The 27,056-nt window shown below is 46.1% G+C and overlaps 1 long non-coding RNA gene across 1 annotated transcript in view; it reads left to right on the top strand.

Annotated features, from left to right (window-relative positions):
• The window catches only part of LOC144817686 (uncharacterized), a 227,798-nt gene that overhangs the window by 176,858 nt on the left and 23,884 nt on the right, over positions 1–27,056 (top strand). Inside the window, exon 2 of the long non-coding RNA XR_013606942.1 lies at positions 9,262–9,548. This is a non-coding gene — a long non-coding RNA (uncharacterized LOC144817686). The remainder of the gene's footprint in view (positions 1–9,261; positions 9,549–27,056) is intronic.

Here is a 27,056-nt window from a genome sequence, read left to right as displayed (position 1 = left end):
CGAGCTCCTCAAGGTTTCACAGAAAGTCCTAGTATTTACAGTCAAGCACTCAAGAGACAGCTTGATAATGTTCACATGCCAACTGACACTGCCCTGCTCCAGTATGTCGATGATCTACTGATCACAGCCCGTTCTGAACGTGACTGCGAGCGAGTGTCACTGACGGTTCTGTATTTCCTAGCCGAGATGGGGCACAAGGTGTCCCCTTCGAAGCTTCAATTCTGTGTCCAGCAAGTGGTATACTTAGGACACTTACTGTCCAAGAGGGGTAGGCAGTTGACACCTGACCGTATCCAGTTAATAGCGAGTCTTCCTCAGCCCAAGACCCAGAAGGAGGTACGTGCTTTTATCGGCCTCACTTCTTACTGCCGACAATGGGTTCCTCAGTATGCATTTCTAGCCAAGCCACTGATACAGTTAACGACACAGGAGACAGCCATATCGTCTGTCCTCCCTTGGACATCTGAACATACACTCAGTTTCAATGAGTTAAAGAAAGCCCTATGTCAAGCTCCAGTTCTAGCCACACCGAACTACAGTAAGCCTTTTACACTTTTCGTCACTGAACGTGAAGGTACAGCATTATCTGTTCTCACACAAGATCAAGCAGGACAATACAAGCCTTGTGCTTATTTTTCGAGCACATTGGATCCTGTAGCCCAGGCTCTGCCTGCGTGCCTCAAGTCAGTTGCAGCCACAGCACTAGCTATCAGACAAAGTGATTCCATAGTATTAGGACACTCCCTGACAGTACAAGTTCCACACTCCGTGGAAGTTCTTTTAAACCGAACACAGACTCAGCACTTGACAATCGCACGTTTAACAGGTTATGAATTGACACTGTTCCAGCCACACATAGAAATCAGACGCTGCAACATCCTGAACCCTGCTACACTGTTACCATCAGTTACTTTAAGTCCGGACACACACGACTGTGTGGAAGTAGTTAATATTACGACAAAGCCAAGACAAGATCTGACAGATATTCCATTACCAGATCCCGACCTGACACTTTATGTGGATGGTTCATGTATGAGAACAAGTACAGGAGAACTAGTCGCCGCATATGCAGTGACTACTGACACCGAAGTTATTGAGACACACCGTATTGACACCCTGTCCGCTCAAGCAGCAGAGCTAGTTGCTCTGACACAAGCCTGCATACACGCTAAGAACCGGAAAGTTAATGTTTACACAGATTCACGCTACGCATTTGGAGTCGTACACGACTTTGGAGTGCTCTGGCAGGAGAGAGGTTTCATGACTTCTCATGGAACCAAGATTCAGCATGGTCTCCTTATTCAAGCTCTGTTAGATGCCATACATTTACCGACATCCATTGCTATCATGAAATGCAAAGCACATACGAAAGTTACTGACACTATTTCCCAGGGTAACGATCTAGCAGATCGCACAGCCAAGCTTACAGCACAGACTCCAGACATTCCAGTTAACATGACACACACTCCAGATCCGATTACATGTATGACAGTTAAGGACCCTACTCAAGATGTCATAGATATCCAGTTACATGCTACTCCCGAAGAAATCAAGAAATGGTCCGAACAAGGAGGGGTCCAGACAGATCAAGGATGGGTGACGAAGGGTAGAGCCACATGGTTTCTCCCCGACTCTATGGTTCAAGTCATTATCAATACTGCACATAGTCCAGCACATTTAGGAGAAAAAGCTATGTTAGACAGTATCCAGAACATTTGGTTCAACAAGCATTTACGAGCTGCAGCCAAGCAGAAAGTCCGTACCTGTATGATATGTTGTCAGTTTAATCCAGGTAAAAGTGTCCCGGTGGAACAAGGGGGATTCCAGCCTCCTGACCACCCTTTTGAAGTCCTCCAGATGGATTATATTCAGATGGAGCGATGTCGAGGTTTCAAGTATGTCCTTGTAGTTGTATGCGCTTTGTCCAGGTGGACAGAGGCATATCCAGTCCCAGATTACACAGCCGCGACCACTGCCAAGCAGTTGGTTCGTGAGTTCTTCCCCCGTTATGGACTCCCTAGGGTCGTATATTCTGATAACGGCCAGCCATTCTCCTCAGAGTTAATGAAGCACGTTTCCCTTTTGTTAGGATACCAGTGGAAGTTCCATTGTGTACGCCATCCTGAAGCAGCAGGTCTCGTAGAAAGACATAACCAGACCCTGAAAATTCGCATCGCAAAAATTTGTAAAGAGAAAGGTGTGGACTGGCTAGTAGCTCTGCCAGTCGCTTTGTTCTATATGCGCATGGTCGCACATTCCAGATCAGGTCTGTCCCCGTACGAGGTCGTTTTCGGCCGCCCCCCTAACATGTGGGGTACTCCTAGACCCCGAAGTATTACCGATGTTTCAAGTAATATGCTGACAGATTACCTAGCTTCCTTGATGTCTGCCCTCAACTCTTGTCGTTCACAGGTTGCCGCCGCATTTCCAGACAATACCGAGGTGGCACCGCATGAAATCGTTCCCGGATCCATGGTCTTAATTCGCAATTTTGATCGCTCAAGTCCGCTGGAGCCACGCTGGAAGGAGCCCCGACAGGTCCTCCTCGCCACCCGTACGGCCGTGAAGTTGGAGGGTCGCAAAGGCTGGGTGCACCTTTCGCACGTAAAGAAGTTTTATGGACTGAAACCCGTCTCAAAGAACATTTCCCAGGATTCGAAGGATTGCCAAAGTACTATTCTTAAGGACTGTCCCGCAAAAGACATTGCTACAAACCCTCCCCTGTTAGAGAAAACTCCGCAGCAGGAGTATAAGTTGAAACTCCGGTCTAGTAAAATAAGTCAGCCAGTTTGATTGTCTAAGTCCTCCCCTAGGTGAAACGGTTAGACTGTTTCTGACATGTATAAAATAGACCCCCATAGTGAGAGAGTTAGTCAAAACTCAATCCGATGTATCGTTTTTCTATGTTTCATATTATTTCTCAGCATTATGATTTCCTGCACCAGTTATGCCTTTTACCTGTATTTTCCAGTTTCTCATGTAAATAAGTCTGCTAATGTTACAGTAGAGCACACGTTTAGTGATCTGCCTCCTCATGAACTCTCTTACCGCCTCGCTATGCGAAATAATACTTTCATCCGCATGTTACATTACTCAAACCAGACCAGCAATGCTACAAATTGTTGGGTGTGTGGTCGACTCCCCCCTTTCCAGACGCCGAAGGGAGTTCTGCCACTCTTACCTTATCCGTTTTCACATAATGGTTCGTGTGGAGCATGGTCCACGTTAACGTCATCCTCAACAGATATGTCTTTTCTTAACAGTACATGTTTTCCAGACAAGCAAGGTCTTCCCCACAGAATCGGGTTAGATCTAGAAAATGAAGTTTACAATTTAGGTAATTAATCTTCGAATTTCATGGTCCTGAATGTTCAGTCTGATACTACTCCAGACTTACCTGCAATTTCAGTACTACCAGTCAAAGGCGAATTATGTGTCCGAAATAATGGTTCCGTACATGTAGGACATAGTGATTGTACTACTATTGTCAAGTATAGTGACAGTAGGAAATCTATTTTCAAAGCTTCACGTCATTCTTATTTTATTTGTGGTCAGACCGCATATGTTCGTCTGCCCCTCGATTGGGAGGGAACCTGTTACATTGCCTTCCTACTGCCTCCGGTTTTTCTAGCCCCACCCGATTACCATAGGAATTCCCACCTAGTACATACTAGACACAAGAGAAACCTCCCGATTGTCGATTATACTGAAACTGCTCTAGAACAATATATAGATATCAATAAAGGTGTCTTTCCTTATTTAGGTACAGTTGTGAATAGTAAACTGATACGTAGATTAACCAGAACCCTCGAAGCAGTAGTAATTGAGACTACTTCTGCTCTAAGTAATTTAACCGAAGAACAATCCTTTATGAGAATTGTCGTGCTCCAAAATCGTCTCGTCCTTGACGTCATACTGGCCGATAGGGGCGGGGCCTGTAGAGTCATCGGATCTAGTTGCTGCATTTTCATTCCAAATAACGCGCCGTCTGTTTATTCAGCTATAACCAGACTCCATAAAATTGCCCATCTGTTACACCAAGATCCAGGCACCTGGACATGGTCCGGTTGGTTCTGGAATATAATTTCCGCCTGGGGATGGAAAGTCTTGTCCTTTCTAGGTATTGCAGTAGCGATCATATTTAGCTGCTGCCTCTGTATACAATGTGGCCCTGCGATTTGCGGCATTTGTGCTACCTCTTGTATTCCTAGTCTCAAGCCCCGTTCTAAATCCCGTTCCAAGAAAATTCGAGACGAGCAAATGATACTGTATGAAATGATAGATGGTATCATGAATATTGATGTTTCCTGAAGGAAACGTAGTGACAAGGAGGGAATGTGGAAAAGTAAATTTTGCTATGTTCTGTGTCCCTACGCGTCCTCCATCATATGTTATCTGTGCATGATTAATATGCATATGTTATTCCCTATGTTCGATTAAAGACGCAATTATAGTTGTGTCCACCCCTAGTATGCCAGTTTCCAGTTCTCGTGAATAATACGAATATCAGGCCTATGTAAAGCTACGTTGCCACGTTTCTCAGTGTGCACGTTATTTCATTGTAAAGTCCCCGTTTCTAGGCCTCAAAAGGGCCCGGACACCAGATTCAGCTCCTGTCCCCTGAAGCCTCGCTGAGGAGCGATACAGCCCCCACCTGTGTTCCTGACCCTTCACTTACTTCCTGCCGCACAGTGCCCGGTTCAGGCTGGCTCTGCCTCTGAGTCTGCCAAGAGTATGTTATGATTCCAGTTATCAGTACAGCCCTCCTTCTCTGCATTCCTAAGCTACTGAATCGTATCAATAGTTTCCGTCATTGTCTAGCCTCTACGTCTCCATGTAAGAGAAATACTGCATTTAATGGTCATTTAATATTCTTCATCACGCACTACATGTAGAATAATGCATGCTCCAGTCTTAGAGTCTGTTAGCCTTTCCCCTCCTGACTTCTAGTTTATATCAACATGTTCTCTAAACATCAGATACTAGATACTGCTTAGGTACATGTTGCCCTGACTCTCCAGACTTCAGTCTCTGCTCCTAGCACAGAGTTCATAGCCCCCAGCTTCTCCTAGTAACACGTCATTGCCAGTTTGCGCGCACCATCAGGTTAGAGGTCCCGGCTCCTTAGGTAGCCCCCTCCATGGTTTCCGCCCCATTCATGACATATTCTGTTACGTTTGCATCACATGTCTATGTGTACGCCCTGTTACACCTACTTTCACCCTTATCTTTCGCGACTGCTACGCGTCACGCCTCTTGCTCCACCCACTGCTACGCCTATTGCAATGTAATGCTATGTGTTTGCGTTATGTATATATGCTCATGTACTGTTATTAAAAGCTAGCTTCCCTTGTCCCGATCCCGCCCCCCGGCAGCTGCCATCCTATTCCCGTGCAGGTCGTCCTGTTCCTGTCCTTATGCTGTATTAAACCTGCAAACTCCTACTACCTCGAATCTTGACTCTTATTTATTGAGCTATCTGTTATTCATTTATGCATTCAAAAATAGGGTATTATTTATTTATTTACCACAGCTACACCAACATTCCATCAGGGAAGTAGAAATCCCTACATTGAGCAGGTGTAAGTAGATCTCTGTTATAGCAGGGGTATGAGACCCTTCCCTGGGCAGGAGTAAACATTGCCTCAAATGAGGTCAACACCTTTCATTAGGCATAAAGTATTTCTTTAGGCATCACACACCATCCTATTACCTGATGCCTGAACAGGCAGGGCCTTCCCCCTATTAATCAGGAGCTTACAGGTAAAACATTTCCTGCAATAGAGATAATCAGTTTAGCAGAAGTAAAACACTTCACTGAGGGTAAAACATTTCATTAACCATTTCCTTAGGCAGGAATGAAACTCCTATGGCAGGAATAAAAACACGCCACTGCGGATAAAACATCTCATTAGGCAGTGTAACTATATCCTTATAGCATTAACGTTCCCCTACTCAGCAATCAACAGTTAACAACTCTTCAAGGCAGAGATAACCATTTTTAACAAGCAAGCCTGAGCTTAGAAGACTTGGTTTATGCATGTAAAGCCTTTTAGTAAATGTAAACATTTATTTTAAAGCAAGGAGCACCTCACTCCATAACTGTGGGCATGTGCTCCACCTTTCAACCAACATGAATAAATGTTTCATTAGTCAGCAGACACAGTTCATTATGCAGCTGTTGGCGTTTCCACCCCCAGGCCAGGATCAACATTCTAATTCCTACATTAAGCAGGCATAAACCTCTCAGCACCCAAGAGTAATCCTGTAAATAAGTAGAGGTTATAACACTGGGGCAGGGGTGTAATAAAACTTCTATAGTTCAGAATAATCCTGGTTCCAAGCAGGAATAACCACTTCAAAACTCTTCCCCAATCATAGGTAACATCCCCCTAATCAGGAGTAAACATTACAGGGAAGGAATCAGGCATAGGCATTTCATTAAGTAACTTATAAATAGAACATTACTCATTGCTAGAGAGCTACATCTCATTAAGCAAGCACAAGCCTTGCTTTAGATTAGTAAAACATTTCTGTTAATTAAGGTGAACATTTCAATAAGCAATTCAGTAAAGCATTCTCAATGAGCATTTTACTATGCCTTGGACTCCCCTATGCAGGGCTAAGCCATCGCAGATGAACTCAGTATGTCTTTAGGCCTACGCCGGAACCAGGGCCCAAACAGTTCATGAATGGCAAGCCGGTCCTCAGGCATAAACAGTAACTTAATGGCCTCCACGTCACTAGAGGCACATAGGGGCCAACAGGTGGGCACTTAAGGTCAAAAATACAGCGTTTCTCTGGGGCTTACAAGAGAGCGCTTGGAGGCACAATTACAGCGCTTCTATGGGACATTCAAGAAAGCGCTTGGAGTGAAATTACAGCGCTTCCCTGGGCACTACCTCAGTTCCTCACATGACAGCGCTTGGCCACAGGCAATGCTGGGGACAGCGCTTCAGCAGGCAATCAGGTTTAGATAATAGCACCCTGCAGGTACAGCACTTCACAAGGCAGCAACCCCCTTCAGTACCTCAGCACTCTTCACAGGGACAGCAAAGGAGCGTTGGGGGAGCAGGGAGTCAGCGCTTCAGAAGGCAGCAACTTCTAGAGCCACAGAAGTTCTTGGTGACACAGCGCTTCAGGGGGATAGCGCTTTTCAGGATTCACAGCGCTACGATATAGCAGGCAATTCACAGCAGAGGTAGCGCTCGGCAGACAGTTCATTCCAGGTAGCGCTGCTGAAGGGCACCACAGAATATAGCGCTTCAGGCAGGAATCACGCCCAGGATTCTAGCGCTTCACAGACAGCAGGGTGCAGGGCTATAGCGCTTTGGCCCACACGAGGTGGGGGCAAGACCAGCAGGTCTAATAACATTCAGTTCAGGGTGCTGCAGTTCAGGCAAATATAGCGCTTCAGAAGGCAGCAACCCCCTCCATTACTTCAGCGCTCTTCACAGGGTCAGCAAGGGCAGCGCTAGATATACAGGACAGGTGACACCCCAGTAGCAGGTTAGCAAGGGAGACCCCAGGTGACATCAGGAAACGCAGGGTCAGTACCGCGCCAATACCTGTTTGCTTCTTCAAAAGTCCTGTGATGATTTAATTTCTTCTTAGCGCTTTAGGTTTCTTGCGCCCTTGTAAATAGAGGCTTAGTTTCTTGTTGGCGTGATGTTTCTTGCGCCCTTGTAAATAGAAGCTTAGTTTCTTGTTGGCGTGATGTTTCTTGCGCCCTTTGGTTTCTTGTTTCCTTGAAGGGGGTTAAGTTGGTGGCTGGTGTTAGATCTCCTCAGCCAATCCCCTCAAGTGGTCCCTGGGGGTTCCCTTCCCCGGGGTTAGGTCAGTGGGGGGGTACAGGATGCCTCAATACTTGTAAAGCAGCACTCTAGGCCCTGTCATTTCCAGCATCATAAGACCCTGCCCTGACCCCCACTGCCTATCCTCCTGCGTAGGTTCTTCCCCAGGTCTTCCCCTCAGTCACTCTGACAGGAAAGTTTTCCTTCCTTTCCTTATACAGTGCCAGTTGGCAGTGGCAGTTGGTGTCACCTCACCTGTTCCAGAAGGTTCCAGGGGGTTCTAGGAGGTTCCACCATTCTACCTGTGGGCAGGCTGGCAGGCTAAGTTGATACATTGTTTGGAGGGTTCCAGCCAGGCTCTAGCCACTAGAATGCGCCCACTAAACCCCGCTGCAGCAGCAGTGGTCAGTGGCAGCCATGTTAGGGGTATAAGACACCTGCATCTTAACATCAGTTTCACAGTACACAGGGCTTTCCTCACTACACAAGGCCTATACATTGTTGTTACCATGAGGGCATTCCGATTTAAAAGGGAAATAAAAAGGCGAAAAATTTTGGGGAAAGGGCCAAGTCTCACAGTCTGTTATTTATTTCTCCTTTTATTGATTGTGCATTTGTGTATGTATTTTATCTGCATTTTTATGGTCAATGACCGAAATAAAGTTATCAAATGAATGAATGAATGAATGAACATTACATTACAAGTCTGTCATGGGCAAGGGTTAGCAATTTTATGAAAATCATTTCTAGTCCAAAGGAGAAGATGCTTGAAAAATGTATTTGTCCTGTAAGAATCAAAACATAAAATTGTCCTTTTTTGTGCAATGCAGTGGGGTCTAAAGGTATGGCAGCACTCTCATATCGGAGCTCTCATAGCTTCTCTGCTTTTACCAGTGCTTTAATGCCAACAAGGCTATGATGTTGCCATCTTTCTGTAAATCTAGATATAGTGCCTGGAAAGCGAGGGGAAGCATTGGTTCCAGGGTTGGAAGTATATTTAAGAGTGCCTCTCCCACTCTGGAAAAGGTTCAGATGTATTCCAGACAAAGGCCTCTTGATGGGTCTTTGTTGGTTCAGATCTGCACATCAGGCGAGTGTCCTTTCCTGGGCTCAAGCAGCTGTGGTGCAGGAGTCGTTGATAGCCCTCTCCCCATCGATCGCAGTTTTCATCTAGTCTCCTTGGACCACCAGAGTGGACCGTGCCCATCTCGATAGCTCTTCCGTGGTCATGACATCTTTTGTGCTTGTGTTGTATAAAGCCAGCTCGGTATCACATGGTCTTGCATGGCTAGTATGCACAATGGCATACTTTACTGAGTGGGCCTAGTGGTGGGATAAAGTGCATCATATAGTCTGTGCTAAGAGTCTGTCCCATAGGTGTGCTCTAGATCGGCTAAGTGTAGAACTGAAGAGAGCCCGCAGGGCTCAGTAGCACACGCTTCCCTAACATGCCCTTTGCTTTTTTCAGATGAATTGACCAGCGTCACTTTGGATCACGGAGGCCTCCTAGAGCCCAGGTTTGAACCCGCCAGCAGCTTCTGGGCGACTGAAAGGGATGGGGCGGTCAGGCTGCGCATGGACGCCACGGGGCCTGCGGCGGATCCACCCATCACGGTGCACCAGATGTTCCAGAGAACCATTGAGCGCTTTGGTGGTCGGCCAGCCTTGGCCCAGAAGAAAGATGGAGTTTGAGAAACCATCACACACCTGGAGTATCACCAGCAGTGTCGAGCTGCAGCCAAGAGCTTCTTGAAGGTGAGTCAATTCTGCCAGAATCCTTTCCTTCCGCCTCAACAGGGTGAGGAAGCAAAGCCTCTACTCCAGGGTCCTGCAGGTGCGCTGGGTGCAGGATCCCGGTATGTTTCCGTAACTGCGGCTGTGAGTTAGGAATGGCAGTATCAGTGGTAATCCTACTCACCACACTGCACCTCAATCCCCCACTGCTACTGGTGTTTTTTTTCTTAAATGCATGTAATGGCCCCATGGCCCTGGGTCAACCATTGTGCCTCCACCCCTCCCCATTTGGGACACCTTCCACTTTTATTACTTTTAAAGTTTGGAGCATCTACCATGTCATCTGGTGTCATAAAATGTTTTCCCCAAATCGAAAATGGCCGTCCTCATGCTAGTGCACCTGTGAATGGGTCTGGCTTTATTTCTGTTTTTGCAAACCCATTCAAAGATGATCTCAAGATGCACGCTCATTCATGGCAGCGTGCTTTGAATGAACAGGGCTGTGGAATTGTAGATAAATGGTTTCTGGTTTTCAGTAAAACACATTTTAATTGATCAACACTGTCACTGCTTTTCAGTAGGAACTTGATCACTTAGATTACAACTTTGGCAAATCGCTTCTCATCACTGACCCAGCTCTTTTATTTGCCATCAGTGTAAGCGTATAACAAGTGCTAAATCAATAAATGTTTTCATGTTAGATGAACTCTGCAAGATCTAAATGGTCCCAAAATGAAAAAGGTGTTCATGTAAATGTTAGCTTGGCTTACATGTGCAAACAGTGGATTTAGTCTGAAAAAAGGATTTACATGCGTGAAGAGTGTCAGCACAAATCTACTCACAAGCTTAAAACAGATGGGAAGAGGTAATTCCATGGTTGGATTGCCCTGTGAATTTGTCAGTCTCATACCTACATTTTTACCAATATTCACCAGTTCTTCTTTAAACAATTCACTGTTGAAAACCTTCTTTAAAATATTTTTTTTAATACTGGCATCGATCAGATGTTTCATTGAATAATGCTTTAGCTAAAAGGTATTTAAAGTTGGCTTTAAAATTGATGCTTTACATTTAAATTCGGATGAAAAACAATTAAACTTTTTCAATTTTATACAACTTGTAAAACAAGCATTGGCATAGCCAATAGGTCTCGCCTTTAGGACCTTATAAGTGTTTAGTTATCCAACACAATATCCTTGGTGCAACAACATCAACTGTTGCATGGCTAAACACTTATAAGGTCCCAAAGGCGAGATCTATTGGCTATACCCCCAGTGATTGATAATAAAGATGTTGATGATGATTAATAAAGCGAAGACTATTTTATCTGAAACTTTGTATTGTTAACTAAACAATTCAATCAGTTTTCTTCATTTTACTACAGACAGTCAAGCTGTATAGCTCAGTATTTCACTCAACAGGGCTTTCAGTGGAAGCTTTTTCAATATTATATAATAGCCTTAGTTGCTGCTTTTCTATCTTATGCAACTAACAACCATTGACAAAGCCAATAGTCCTAGCTTGTTGTAGGTAGGATGTTACTTGTTGTATCATATATCTGGATGACCGAAACAGCAAAATATAAGTCGGGCGGCACACTATGCAAAGCACAGATTTTTAGCTTATGTGTTTTTAAGCCACACCCTTATTTACATTGGCCACGCTCCTTTGAGAGACCCTCCCCCAGTTTTTTTCATACCACTTAAAGCCCAGTGTAGGATTAAGCCCGCTTTCTCAACTGGAAGGTAGTTAGCAGTTGTCTTGTTAGAGGGATAAAGAAACGCAAATGGTTCTCGCCTTTGGGACAAGTGTTTTGCCAGAGCTATTGGCTTTACCAATGTCTTTAAGCTATGTAATGGAGCAGTATGGCTTCTGTGCAGCATGTAGAAAAGTTCTAATAAAGTTTTAATAGCATTTATGTCACCTTATATATAAGCAAGTAGACATTATGAACAACTGATTGACCCTAAAAAAAAACATATAGAATGTCTTCTAGTTTGTCTGTCCTGGTGCTGAGGTGATGCTGTGCTGATGCTCAGGTGTTGCAGAGTTATACTGAAACGGTGCTATGGTGGTAGTGTGCTTGTGCGGAGCTGGTGCTCAGTGATGCTTTGGTGGTGCTGTGCTGGTGCTGCTCTAATGCTGAAGTGGCGCTGTGCTGGTGGCAAGTTGGTGCTTCGCTGGCGGTGGTGCACTGATGCAAAGGTGGTGCTGGGCTTATGCCGAGGTGGTGTTGAGTGATGCTGAGGAGATTCTGCACTGGTGCTGAGGTGTTGTTGAGTGATGGTGTGGTGGCGCTGAATGATGCTGAGGTGGTGTTGCTGCGCTGATGCTGAAGTGGTGATGCTACACTGATGCTGAGGTAGTGCTGGACTGGTAGTGAGATGGTGCTGTGCTGGTACTGAGGTGGTGCTCTGCTGGTGCTGAGGTCGCGCTGCGCTGGTGCTGCACTGATGTTCAGGTCTTGCGGTGTTAAACTGACGCAGTGCTAAGGTGGTGGTGTGCTTGTGCTGAGGTGGTGCTCAGGTGTTGCTGAGTGATACTGGTGTGTTTAGTGATGCTGAGGTGGTGCTGTTCTGGTGCTTAGGTGGTGCTGAGGTGGTGCTGTGGCAGCGCTGAGTGACGCTGTGGTGATGCCATGGTGCTGAGTTGGTGGTGCTGCACTGATGTTAAGGTAGTGCTGCGTTGTTGGTAGTGCTGCGTTGTTAGTTAGGTGGTACTGCACTGTGCTAGTGCTGAGGTGGTGCTGCGCTGGTAGAGTGATTACAGTGGCCAAGCGCTCACAAATTCTAGTCATCTGGGTAGCAGATTTATAATAATGGGAGAATATGTTCGGGCAGTTTTCTGGAAATCAGAGGTTAAGTCGAAGGTCTTTTGTGATAAGTAGTTTTATGTGCAAACTTACGGGAGATTGGATTGTTGGTTGTTATGCTTTTGTTAGTGAAGGCAGGAGCTATAGGATGTAAGGTGTGGTAAGTGTTGTGTATCGATAGGGCAGACCTCTCTGGTTAAAGAATCATTTCCCACATTATTCCAGTGTCTGTGTTTACTCTGTCTTACCTGAACTGCTCCCACGACTTCCATTCATACTTATTCCCTAGACCGGAGGTGGAGAGATATGGGTAAAGGAAGGGGGTAAAAGTGGTAAGAGAGGGCAAGGGTAAAGATGCGAGAGTGTGGCAGTGAGGAGAAGGGGCAGGAGGTGGGTGATGAACTGATGTAGAGGGGAGATGACGGGGGTGGGGGTGGGATAGAGCAGGAGTGGACAGAGAGAGCCGAGGAGCAGGGATACATCACGTCGAGGCGGAGTTATCAGGAGTAAGAGAGGTGGAGGGAAGGGTGGCCAGGTGCCTGAGGGATAAGTAAGGGGGTGGACTGGGGTGAGAGGGAGGTGGGGGGTGGGAGGTAACAGAAGAAAGGGTGAGGTAATGGAGGTGGGGGGGCAGGAGGGGAGAGAGGTAACTCGGAGGGGCCATCTGCTCTTCACAGCAGGCTAGCGCCTTGGGAGGCCTTCCCACCCTGCGCAGTGACACATGCCCATGGGGGCAACATGGCACGTCTAAGTGCCAGCAAAGTGAGGAGACAGCAAAAACTTAACAACTCAGTGTACGTGTTCTGTGCTTTCACTTTCACCTGAGTGTATTCAACCCCCCCCCCCCCAGGTGGGAGCAATCCCGGGAGGGCAGCCGTGCCCCTCTCCCCCGCCCTCTCCAGGAGGGTCAAGTCTGACTTCCAGGCCCAGGCTGAAATATCTGACAGTCGCGGTTCACTTCGCTCCTGTCTCTCAACAATCATGTCTGTCCCCCCCCCCACCTCCACTAACTCATCGGGTTCGGAGGGCTGGACTGAGAGAGGGGGGCGGGGTGGAGAAATGGAGCATGCTTCGCTGCCAAATGTTCATTTACATTGTATTTAAATAGAACTTACTATCCCTGAAGAGGCGTTGTGCTTCTTTATGAAACAATTTGTGTGCAGAATATAGGCAGGCAATCCAACAAATGAACAGGGAGGGTCGAGCCAAGGGACTGGCTGGGATCTTAGAGCCGTGCACGAGCCGAGCCCTGAAAATATTTACAAACCACCATAAATCACATGTCCAAATACAAAAAAACACGTAAAATATGATAGCGAGTCTTCAAAGTTCACAAAAATTTATTTCTTTAACGTGTGGATGATCTGACATTAACAGGGAACGTTATAGGACTGATCTGAGAAGTACTTATAAAAAGTGATAGCTTTGTACAAGTGGTGGTCTAAACTCACATATTAGCAGGGGCCTTCTGTTGTGTTTCAGCCTGTGGCGTAACAGGCGTAATACGTCACTACCATATGACCTGGCTTAATAAATATGGTCTACGCACGCACGTACGCCAGTTGGCGATGGCGAGGTGACCGAGAAGCACACACTGTGTCCGAGTGATTATTGTTGGGCCCAATAGTCTTGCACACTGTGCACATGCCCCCATCATGTTCCTTAACCCTACGCTAAGAACACGCACCCCTGGACGACACAACAGCTGGCGACGACGGTGGGCGTGCCCTCGCTGCGTGTCGCCTATCCTGCTGTGGGGCAGCCACGAGCTGTGCCATTGGCTCGCAGCGCTTGTGCCCCGGCGTGCGGCACGCTGTGCGGACGTTTTCGTGCATCACGCAGGAGAACCTGAAGTCGCGGCTGCATCGGCAGCGCGCGTGAGGTGAGGCACGTCGGCCCGCGGAAGAACGGCCCCGCTCTGGCTGTGCATCGGCCTCTGTCACCGCAGTGTCTCGCCCAGAGGGCATGTGCTCCCTGATTTGAGCCCGGCAGGAGGGGGAGGCGTGAGAGGCCCTAGCCACCTGTCTTTCCCACGCAAGGCCCCAAGACCTGTGCAACTCACCCCGAGCCTGGCATCAAGCCCCCAATCACCACGTGGACAGCACGAGAGTCGGACAAGGTGGGGAAAGCCTACCCACAGGCCCTGCAGGCCCAATAACACAGGAGGAGAACAGGGAGGCCCACATAGGAGGCAGCACGTGCCCCATATTCAAGAGCCACCAGCCCCCAAGGAGGCCCAGTGACACTGAAATAGAGCATAGAGGCCCACACAGGAGGCAACATGTGCCCCCATTCTAGAAACACCAGCCACAAGGGCAAATAATCACCTCAACCGGCAAACCAGGTCAGCCCTGAGCCATCAAGCATTGGCTCCACCAAATCAACACGGGCACAGTCAGGAGGGGTTCTCCAGAGGGCCAGCCCAAAGGAATAAGGCAGAGAGACAGTACCACAGTCACCACACGACCAGTTACGCGTCCCTGCACCCGACATGGCCACGATACCCCCAATAGAACCGTTCTTGGTGGAGGGCTCACCCTCGTCACTCGCACCCAAATGGAAGAACTGCGTAGATTGTCTATTAATATTCTTTGAAGCCATGAAGGTACATAAAGATCAGAAAAGGGCCATGGTCCTTCACCTGGGAGGCAAGGATGTCCACAACATAGCTAAAACACTGGTGGAAATCACACCGAAGAACCACCACACGTTATTAAATGCTCTGAATGCACACTTCGAGCCCATGGCCAACCAGGACTACGAAAGATTCATATTCCGACAAGCAAGACAGTTAACTGAGGAGTCGTTAGACACGTATCATGCCCGCCTCAAAAATCTAGCGGCCATGTGCGGGTTCAACAAATTGCCCCCTGCATTTCGCAGAAATGCTAAGCCAAATCCTAAATATGTCTGATACCAGCGGTATCCCACATATATTTAAGACAATTTTTTCGGGACTGTTAACACCCTTCCAAACAGTTCTGGGCATTGTTCCTAATTTTGTCCATTCTGTCTTTGGCGGCCTACCACTTCTGTTGGGACTCGTAGCAGGCATTTTATTTTTGATACTTCTGCTTTGATATGGTTAGCCAAGTCGCAGAAAAAACTCCAGCAACGATGGAAGAAACGATCCTAGCTATACGCTATCGGGACCGAATAACTAAAGTCCTTGGATTAGCCCGGCTAAGAGATCTAAATATGACCTGGTTTCTTTCATTCAGACCCATCTGGCAGAATTGCATCTTACCTGTGCTTCGATGTATGCTACGCGGAGAAGAATGCGTGTTGGACGTCTGTCTTACACTACCATCAGCAGTACCATTGGATACAGATACTTTGCTAAGTCCTGTAACGGCTCATGCATCGTGTTGTCCCCAGCGGCTACCCATTCTGATGACGGCATTCGTTGAGACTTCACCACTGCGATTAAAGGGTAGTGAAGTACAAGATGAGAGCAACATCACCCAGGTACGACCTTCTGTGAGCATTGCTGATCCTGACATCGATGATAGCAATCATTCTCACGACTGCACAGTTGCGGCATTTTCCAACTTGGTCGAACTTTCACCTGAAGCGGTAAACCACTTTTTTGAAAGTCTGTCTGAAATGCCACCAAATCCCGGCCACCACGCAAATATGTATCCATCCTCAGAGGATTATTATATTAAGGATATATATTGGCGTGGTGGCCCCTGGGGTTTGGTGGCCCTGTGCAGTTGCACAGTTTGCACATGCCTAAGGCCAGCCCTTCTGAGGTGTTTTTGCACTGGCTTCAATTAGTCTAATCTTAGGTTTAATACCTTGCATGAAAATGTATGCACCAGACTTTGTGTTCAAATTTACATTTGTCAATCCATGTCGTTAACCCGGATCCATCTAATTTTTCCAACACTTTTTCCAAGGCTAAATCATGCTGTGTCTTATTAGGACCCCATACTAAAATGTTCTGAAAAAACAATACATTTGATAAACACTTTGCATAATTCTTTAAAAAATGGCAGATGCCGAAGTTAGGACAACTGACATGCGTGCAAATTGATATGCCCCCTCGGGCATGATAAAGGATGTCAGAAGCTATGAATTAGAATGTAATTGCACCTGGTGATATGCGTTTGACTGGTCCAATGCGGTGAAACATTTGGCATCCTTAATACCCCACCATTTCAGTGATTTGAGGCAAAGGATGCTGATCCACCCAGATGCTATTCAAATCTCTCAGATCTACGAAAATCCTTAACTCGCCATTAGGTTTAATTGCAAAAGCAATGGCCCTGAGCCACTCAAATGATTCAATGGGCTCTATGATTCCCACTTTGCACAACCTCTCCAACTTGTCTTTCAATTTCTTGTGTAGGGCCAATGAAACATTTTGTACCTTATGTACTTTTGGAGTTGCACTTTCCTTCAGAATAATTCAATGATCACATTTTTTAAACATCATAACTCCTGAGGAAATAATTTGGGATAACTAGCTTTCCATTTTTCCATATGCAATACTAGATCGGGGTCAGTGGGAGCAAGTTATATCCCCAACGCACATTGCTCCTTCAACCCCAATAATGTTTTTTCCCTTCTCAACATAAACTTTTCCCACAGTGTTCCTGTTTTTGTACTTTAAGTTTGCTACAAAATATCCAATTACTGAAAGTTTCACTCCACAATACCCTTGCAGTTCCACATCACATTGTTTTACAGTCTCCCAAAAAGATTTGTCAATGTATATGGAGAGCAGGAATCATCCCACATGTAAACCTCCGATTCATTCTTCAATACTTTGCTCTTAGGTGGATGATGAGCGTCACCCTGATCCACGTCACTTTTTGAAGTAATTATTTTTTTTTTCTTTGAAGATGTTCCTCAATCCATACCATAACCTCCTCTTCATCTGAGTCAACGTCATTGATGTGTCTTAATTTCGCACTCTCCTGTTCTCTAATTAGATTCACCTTCCTCACACCTTTGTTGGAATTGCCCTTCCTCCACACCCTAGCGAAACTTCCCCATTTTTAAACTTGTAACATCTAGCCTTGACTGCAGGAGACGCAGCTGACTCAGCCAGATGTCTTGTACTTCCACACCTGAAACATTTTTTTTTTTCTTGTAGCACCTTGTACCTCCAGTGCATTGTATCCCACTGACTTATTTTTCTTCGTCTCTGAATTTTGCAATGCATTAACATCCCTCTCATCATTCAGATCACTTATACTGACTTTTGCTGAGCTCCTTGACAAATCGAGATGTTTTCAATCAGCCTTGCAATGTCAATCTTTTTTTCCAGTGATGGACCCATTAACACCAATAGATTTTTTTTTCTTTCATTTTCGTTTAATTAGTCATTTGATCCCTGATGATCTTTACATGCAATTTCTTAAATCTGCGCGAAGCTGCCAAAGTTCTTAATACAGTAACATATTGTTCACTATATTTGCCAGCTGATTGAGCACGAGAGAAAAATGTGTGCCTTTCCACCACTATACTTACTCTTCCAGTACTTTCATGGCACTAATATACTCATCCTCAATTCCACCAACGTCTGGCCCAACTTCTCCATTAATACCTCCATCATTAATGGACATTGGTAAAGTTTTCAGAACCTTTCTATCTTCTACTCCTAAACTATGTTTTAACATAGATAGCTTCCTTTTTGCTACAAACACATTCCCTCCTATGGTTTCCAAATATGTTTCAAAGGATTCCCTACAATCCTACTAAACCACAACCTGAAGTCCTGGATCCTGCAAATCCACTGGGGTAGCAGGTAGTCCTTGCACAGACATAATGCTACAACTGAATTAAAATAAACAAAGTAATCACCGTAGTCTTTTAGGCAAAGAAAAAAAAGTTGCCAATGTCTTAATTTTCAACAGCTTCCAGTCAGCACTTCACGAGATTGTAACAGTTTTTCAACAGTCCTCCTTCTATGTTTGTTCCGCCTGGGATGACTCTTGGTGGCCAGCCGCCCTGGGTGCTGCACTCACACCCACCAACCACGCACGCACGCAACCTGGGGTTCATCCTGGATTGATTGCTCTCAATGACCCAGCAAGTCAACGCCGTCTCCTCCTCCTGCTTCAACACCCTCCGCATGCTACGCAAGATCTACAGATGGATCCCCACCGGAACCAGAAGGATGGTCACCTAGGCCCTCGTTAGCAGCAGGCTGGTCTACGGAAACGCCCTCTACGCAGGAACCACGGCTAAACTCCAGAAAAGACTCCAACGCATACAGAACGCCTCCACATGCCTCATCCTTGACATTCCCTGCCACACCCACATCAACATTCACCTGAAAGACCTGAACTGGCTCCCAGTCAAAAAGAGGATCACCTTCAAGCTCCTCACCCATGCTCACTAAGCGCTTCACAACACCGGACCAGCATACCTCAACAAACGCCTCACCCTCTACACCCCAAACGGCCAACTTCGCTCTGCTGACCTTGCCCTAGCAAATGTCTTGCGCATCCACCGATCAACCACCGGCAGCAGATCCTTCTCCCATCTCGCCGCCAAGACATGGAACACCCTCCCCATCCACCTGCGACAGACCCAGGACCTGCTGACCTTCAGGAGACTTCTCAAGACCTGGCTGTTCGAGTAGTAGCTGCACCTCCTTGTGGAAAAGTAAATTTTGCCATGTTCTGTGTCCCTACGCCTCATCCATCATATGTTATGTGTGCATGACCAATATGCATATGTTATTCCCCATGTCCGATTAATGACGCAATTACAGTTGTGTCCACCTCTGATATGTCAGTTTCCAGTCCTCGTGAATACTACGAATATCAGGCCTATGTAAAGTTATGTTGCCACGTTTCCCAGTGTGCACGTTATTTCATTATAAAGTCCCCGTTTCCAGGCCTCAAAAGGGCCCGGACCACAGATTCAGCTCCTGTCTCCTGAAAGCCTCGCTGAGGAGCGATACAGCCCCCACCTGTATCCTCGACCCTTCACTTACTTCCTGCCTCGCAGTGCCCGGTGCAGCTTGGCTCTGCCTCTGAGTCTGCCAAGAGTATGTTATGATTCCAGCTATCAGTTCAGTCCTCCTCTTCTGCATTCCTAAGCTACTGAACTGCATCAATAGTTTCCGTCATTGTCTAGCCTTCTCGTCTCCACGTTAGAGAAATACTGTATTAATGGTCATTTAATATTCTTCATCACGCACTACATGTAGAATAATGCATGGTCCAGTCTTAGAGTCAAGTTAGTTTTTCCCCTCACGACTTCTAGTTTATATCAACATGTTCCCTAAACATCAGATACCAGATAGGGTTTAGGTACATGTCGCTCCGACCCTCCAGACTCTAGTCTCTGCTCCTAGCACAGAGTTCGTAGCCCCCAGCTTCTCCTAGTAACACGTCATTGCCAGTTTTTCGCGCACCATTAGGTTAGAGGTCCCGGCTCCTTAGGTAGCCCCCTCCAATGTTTCCGCCCCATTCATGACATATTCTGTTACGTTTGCATCACATGTCTAAGTATACTCCCAGTTACACCTCTTTTTACTGTTATCTTTCGCGACTGCTACGCGTCACGCCTTCTGCTCCACCCACTGCTACGCCTACTGCAATGTAATGCTATGTGTTTGCGCTATGTATATAAGTCAATTATTATTATTAAAAGTCAGCGCGCTCATCCCAGACCCGGCCCCAGCAGCTGCTGGGCCTCTTTTCCCCTGCTGGGCCCCAGTTGTCCTGCTGGGCCCTGTTACCTCTGTTCCTATGCAGGTTGTCCTGATCCTGTCCTTATGCTGTAATAAACCTGCAGAAACTCCTACTACCTCGAATCTTGACTCTTATTTTATTGAGCTATCTGTTATTCATTCATTCATCCAAAAATAGATCCGGTATTATTTATTTATATACCACATAATGGCGCCCGAACAGGGACTTGCCCTTTCCCCACGCGTCGGTGAAGCCACGCCGACCCCCTGACCCTCTGCAGCCGTGACGGAAACATACCGGCCACGTGCAGATATTTCTGCTTCAAGTATCCCTCAGGCCCACGGAGGAGACGGAGGAGGCGGTCCAGCATCCGAACGAGACGGTGGAGGAACGCGGCGAGTCCCGACCAGAGCCCAAGCCGAGAGTCCAAGGTCCGAGGTATCCGGAGGCCCACCCGTAACTGAAGTCCGAAGTTCGTCGTCGTAGCAGTCCAGTCCCGTTCGAGGCCTTCCGTTCCGTGCTGCCCGGTGAGTACCATTGCTGGGGTAGTATCTAGACAGGACCAATCTAAATTGACTCCTGGTCCGTGGGTTGGTGGTGCCCAGACTCACAAACGAAGTGTTCACCTAGGTGGATACGGGTCTTGATGCGTCCCTTTTTGGGACCGGTATGTTCCGTACTGTTACAGCAGTGCATCCAGTAACTCTAGTCTGTTCCGTTCTCGAGAAAATCTGTTCTGTTTCTGTTTTCAGTATTTTCAGGTAATATTCTGTTCGAACTGTTATGTTATGATATTGTTTAATGTAATTCCAATGTCGTGGTATGCCTGAATTGTTTTTCCCACTTGTTATTGTTCTTCGTGTATTGTATTGTGTTCCGATTTAAGTTTACAATGCCGCTCTTTTCAAGATTACGTCAGTTAAAAACTAGAAAGGGTCTGTTAGAGGAAGCAGTTCCTGTCCCGCCTAGGGACAGTCCAGGTCATTTTATGTATCAGAAACATGGCATAAGCGCCATAATGTATCTAGATTTATGGGTAGAGTATACCAGACAGTTAGAAGAAAAGTATAGATGGCCCGTATCGGGTACATGGGATGCCGAATGTATCATGCGAGTAGAAGAAGCATTATGGAAAAAGAAAGCCAGACAGTCACAGAAAGATGCCATCGAGTTATGGCGCAAGGAAGCTCATAGAAGAGCGGAAAAGGAAGTCAGAAAGTCAGAGTTAAGTAGAGAATCCCAAGAACGAGCCCAAGAAAGAGAATTAATCGAGATAGGTGAACAAGTCAAAGCCGAACAGTCAGACAGACAGAGGCATGCCCTAATTAAGGGTATGTATCCTCTCCTTGCCGAAGGTTTGCCAAAAGCGACCCCAGAGGCATCCAGTAATTTCCCGCCGCCATTAGTTCCGACCAAGCTACGTCACAAACAGACCGCAGCTGATATTTTTATTTCGTCCTATTTGGACGACACAGTCCCAGAATATGCAAATCCTGTTCGCGCTCCGCCAGTCCCTGTAAATCAGGCACTTCCTGCTCCTCCAGACACCGGGGTGCCCTTAACAGCTCCCCCGGTCCAGTCCGCCATACAAGTCCAGCCCACGTTACAATTACCGACTCTGCCAGGACGAAGAATGTCAGTCGACGATTCCAGTTTAGGGGCCGCGGGAGGAGGTCTTCCTCAAACCCCGCCGCCACACAAGCGTTTATCAGCACTCGAATTACATGCTCAAGCATCACAGCGTACTCCTAAAAGTAATAAGTCTGTCACAGAAATCAGACAAGCCCTTGGCGAATGTGTCTATGATCCAGTCCCAGGCGAGTATAATATGGTTTTATATTCCGTACGTGTAAGGAGAGTGACCGAGTATCTAGTCACCTTACCGAATATGAAAGAAGATCTAGACAGAATATATCGTTTCATCCGTACAGGGGATGATCCAGAAAGTATTGGCGAGATTATGTCTCAAAGGAAAGCCGAGATCCAGCTCATGATATTAAAGTTCCTGATAAATTGTCTAATAAGAGAACAAGATTACCCGTCTAAAGATCCCGCCGAAATGAGAATCCTGACAAGGTGGAGTGATAATATAGCCGAGGGTAAACACAAGACCGTCGGTGCCATGGAGAGTATGTACAAGAAAATTCGTAAAGAAATAATAAGGTTACACGAACAGCGTAAAGCAGCACAAGTAAGCGAGAAAGAAAGTATCTCTGATCCTGAAGAAGAGGACGAGAATCCCGCCAGAATAGCGTATGTAGGAAAATCTAGATTTCCAGATCGCCATTTACGCCTAGAACACAAGTCTATTTTTCATCATCCAGCACCAGAACAAGGTTCCCTAGAACAAGTATTTCAAGTTACCGATCACATTCTGAAATCACGAGTCGGTTACAGTGAATTAAGTACCATGCATGAACAAGAACTAGTCCGATCAGCAGTCCGATGGATTACTGATTCTACCACTTTTCCAGACGAAATAGTGGCACAAATGTTTCTGAAACTGCCCCCAGCCGAGCAACGACTGGTGGGTATGTATATGATCCAACACCTTATTACTCTGTATGAGGGTCAACATTCTGACCCAGGTCCGTTGCATGATATCCTGAACGAGTTACTCCAGTATAGATGGAGAGGTCTAGGTACCGATTTAATTAGTGTCATTCTAGAACAGCGCCACAAATATAGAACGTTTCTGAACCCGCATTTCGTTCATGTCTCACCCCCAGAAAGTAAACCATTCTACATAGACAGACAGAATCCGTTACGAGAAGTCCACCCAGTCCAAGGGGCGGGTGGCGTAATGCAACGAGTGTTTGTATACACTCCAATATCAAAGATGGAACTTCTTGAAATGAAGAAATTAATTCCCTGTCATGACAAAGATCCAGCAGGGTTCCATAGAGAATTAAAAGACATGCTCCGTATGGGAGAATACACTTACCCAGATATCATTAAAATGTTAAAGGTCCTGTTACCCGCAGGGGTATATGAAAAGCTAAAGGAAAAAGAATGGGAGGTGGGAGAGAAAAAGATCGATTGGGCAGCTCTAGAAGCTGAAGACAAGGCACGAGTACCAGGTACCGGTCTTGGAGATAAATGTAAAGAATTACCAGAATTACTGATTCAAGTTTTACCCAGATTATTGACAACTAGAAAAGAAGACTGGGATGCAATCTCAGCCTGTAAACAGAAACAAGATGAAGATATTAGTGATTTTTATTCTAGATTTGAGAAATGTTTTAGTATTAACAGTGGTCTCAAGACAAGTAGTGAGTCATACCCTCACCTTTTCGTTACTAAATTAGTCGAGAATTCAAGTCCACAAATTAAAAATCGAGTTTTGAAAGTCGAAAGTACCTGGCAAGCAAATACCCCGTCCCAGATGCTCCAGATGCTCCAGTATCACCAGAATAGAATCAGAGAAGAGCAAGAACACGAGAGAAAACGTATGAAAGACACGAAAATGAAAGTGCTAGTTGCACAAACTGTTCCTCAAGACAGTCAGAAGAGGGGTCCGAATCAAGCCAGTCATCCTGCAGCTCCCGTTAAAGGGAACTGCAATTATTGTAAACAGCCAGGTCATTTTATAAACGAGTGTGCAGTTCTGAAACATAACATAGCTACTGGTAAGACTAAAGAAAGACCACGTCCGCCTAGACAAGAACAAGTTTCACAGATTCCTCAGTCACAGAATGCACAACAGACAGTTCCCGCACCGCAGCCTATTGCTGCAACACAGCATGTCACATCGCAGATGTACCAGTATGCGCAGTCTGAGTATCCAGAGTACCAGTCATATTCATGAAACAGCCTAGAGATGGAGGTAGGCTTGCCTCTCATCGAGATACCTGTAGATCAAGAAGGTCCCTATGTTCACAGTCAAGTATTAGGGAAAGACAGAAAGTTTTTGATCGATACAGGGGCAAGTAGGACCACAATTAGTCATGCCGAAGTTCCAGGGGCTCCGCTCTCAGGCTCAAGAAATGTTTCCCTTGGATTTTCAGGAAAACCCATTATTAATGAGATATCAAAGCCAGTTACTCTAGAAGTAGGTCCATTGTCCCGTACTACTGATCTGTTACTTACTAAGTCATGTCCAGAAAATCTGTTAGGCATTAAGACACTGAAAGAGTTAGGTGCAGTTATTTGCTGTTCCCCAGAGGGAATACGTCTGTTCCTACGTGACTTTAAGGGTCACTATGTATTACGAGATTTTGATTCAAGATTGTCTAATGTTCCGCAGCATTTATGGGCGCAAGGTCCAACTGATGTAGGTTACATGCAAATCACACCCCATCGTGTGACTCTCAAACCAGGTGTAGTGTTACCCCGAATCAGACAGTACAGATTGCCACCCGAGGCTGTAGCAGCCTTATCCAAAATTATTGACGAGCTCATGGCTCAAGGAGTAGTTGTAGAAACTGACTCCAATGTATGTAATTCTCCGATCATTCCAGTCATGAAACGTACTGATCCGAATGCACCCCCAGTATATCGATTAGTGATTGATTTACGAGAGCTTAATAAATGTATTATTCCTCAGTACCCAGTTGTCCCAGATATTTCTTCCCTGTTAACTGCTATTGATTCCGAAGCCATGTTTTTCACTGTCATAGACCTCAAGAATGCATTTTTCAGTGTTCCAATTCATCCAGACAGCCAGTTTCTTTTCGGATTTTGTTTAAATGGAAGGAGCTATATGTTTACACGCGCTCCTCAAGGTTTCACAGAAAGTCCTAGTATTTACAGTCAAGCACTCAAGAGACAATTAGACAACATTCACATGCCAACTGACACTGCCCTGCTCCAGTATGTCGATGATCTACTGATCACAGCCCGTTCTGAACGTGCCTGCGAGCGAGCATCCCTTGCAGTCCTGTATTTTCTAGCCGAGATGGGGCACAAGGTGTCACCTTCGAAGCTTCAATTCTGTGTCCAGCAAGTGGTATACTTAGGACACTTGCTGTCCAAGAGGGGTAGGCAGTTGACACCAGACCGTATCCAGTTAATAGCGAGTCTTCCCCAGCCCAGAACCCAGAAGGAGGTACGTGCCTTTATCGGCCTTACTTCTTATTGTAGACAATGGATTCCCCAGTATGCATTTCTAGCCAAGCCACTGATACAGTTAACGACACAGGAGGCAGCCGTATCGACTGTCCTCCCTTGGACATCTGACCATACACTTAGTTTTAACGAGTTAAAGAAAGCCCTATGTCAAGCTCCAGTTCTAGCTACACCGAACTACAGTAAGCCTTTTACACTTTTCGTTACTGAACGTGAAGGTACAGCATTATCTGTTCTTACACAAGATCAAGCAGGACAATACAAGCCCTGTGCTTATTTTTCGAGCACATTAGATCCAGTCGCCCAGGCGTTGCCTGCGTGCCTCAAGTCAGTTGCAGCCACAGCACTAGCTATCAGACAAAGTGATTCCATAGTTTTAGGACATTCACTGACAGTACAAGTTCCACATTCAGTAGAAGTTCTTTTAAACCGAACACAAACTCAGCACTTGACAATTGCACGTTTAACAGGTTATGAATTGACACTGTTCCAGCCACACATAGAAATTAGACGCTGCAACGTTCTGAATCCTGCTACACTGTTACCATCAGTTAGTTCAAATCCAGACCCACATGATTGTGTGGAAGTAGTTAACATTACGACTAAGCCAAGACAAGACCTGACAGACATTCCGTTACCAGATCCCGACCTGACACTTTATGTGGATGGTTCATGTATGAGAACTGGTACAGGAGAACTAGTCGCCGCATATGCAGTGACTACTGACACTGAAGTTATTGAAACACACCGTATTGATACCCTGTCCGCTCAAGCAGCAGAGCTAGTCGCTCTGACACAAGCCTGTATACATGCCAAGAACCTGAAAGTTAATGTTTATACAGATTCACGTTACGCATTCGGAGTTGTACACGACTTCGGAGTGCTCTGGCAGGAGAGAGGTTTCATGACTTCTCATGGAACCAAGATTCAGCATGGTCTCCTTATTCAAGCCCTGTTAGATGCCATACATTTACCTACATCCATTGCTATCATGAAATGTAAAGCACATACGAAAGTTACTGACATTATTTCCCAAGGTAATGATCTAGCAGATCGCACAGCCAAGCTTACAGCACAGACTCCAGACATTCCAGGTAACATGACACATACTCCGGATTCGATTACATGTATGACAGTTAAGGACCCTACACAAGATGTCATAGATATCCAGTTACATGCTACTCCCTCTGAAATCAAGAAATGGTCTGAACAAGGAGGGGTTCAGACAGATCAAGGATGGTTAACGAAGGGTAGAGCCACATGGTTTCTCCCCGATTCTATGGTTCAAGTCATTATCAATACCGCACATAGTCCAGCACATTTAGGAGAAAAAGCTATGTTAGATAGTATCCAGAACATTTGGTTCAACAAGCATTTACGAGCTGCAGCCAAGCAGAAAGTCCGCACCTGTATGATATGTTGTCAGTTTAATCCAGGTAAAAGTGTCCCGGTGGAACAAGGTGGTTTCCAGCCCCCTGACCACCCTTTTGAGGTCCTCCAGATGGATTATATTCAGATGGAGCGATGTCGAGGTTTCAAGTATGTCCTTGTAGTTGTATGCGCTTTGTCCAGGTGGACAGAAGCATATCCAGTCCCAGATTACACAGCCGCGACCACTGCCAAGCAGTTGGTTCGTGAATTCTTCCCTAGATATGGACTCCCTAGAGTCGTATATTCTGATAACGGCCAGCCATTCTCATCCGAACTCATGAAACACGTTTCCCTTTTGTTAGGATACCAGTGGAAGTTCCATTGTGTACGCCATCCTGAAGCAGCCGGTCTCGTAGAGAGACACAATCAGACCCTGAAAATCCGTATTGCCAAAGTCTGTAAAGAAAAAGGTGTGGACTGGCTAGTAGCTCTGCCAGTTGCTCTGTTTTATATGCGCATGGTCGCACATTCCAGATCAGGTCTGTCCCCGTATGAGGTCGTATTCGGCCGCCCCCCTAACATGTGGGGTACTCCTAGACCCCGAAGTATTACCGATGTTTC

This window comes from Lissotriton helveticus, chromosome 2_1 (assembly GCF_964261635.1).
Source record: "Lissotriton helveticus chromosome 2_1, aLisHel1.1, whole genome shotgun sequence".
Classification (NCBI taxonomy): Eukaryota; Metazoa; Chordata; class Amphibia; order Caudata; family Salamandridae; genus Lissotriton; species Lissotriton helveticus.
Note: the sequence above shows the minus strand (reverse complement) of the source record. Positions and strands in the feature narration are given on the sequence as shown.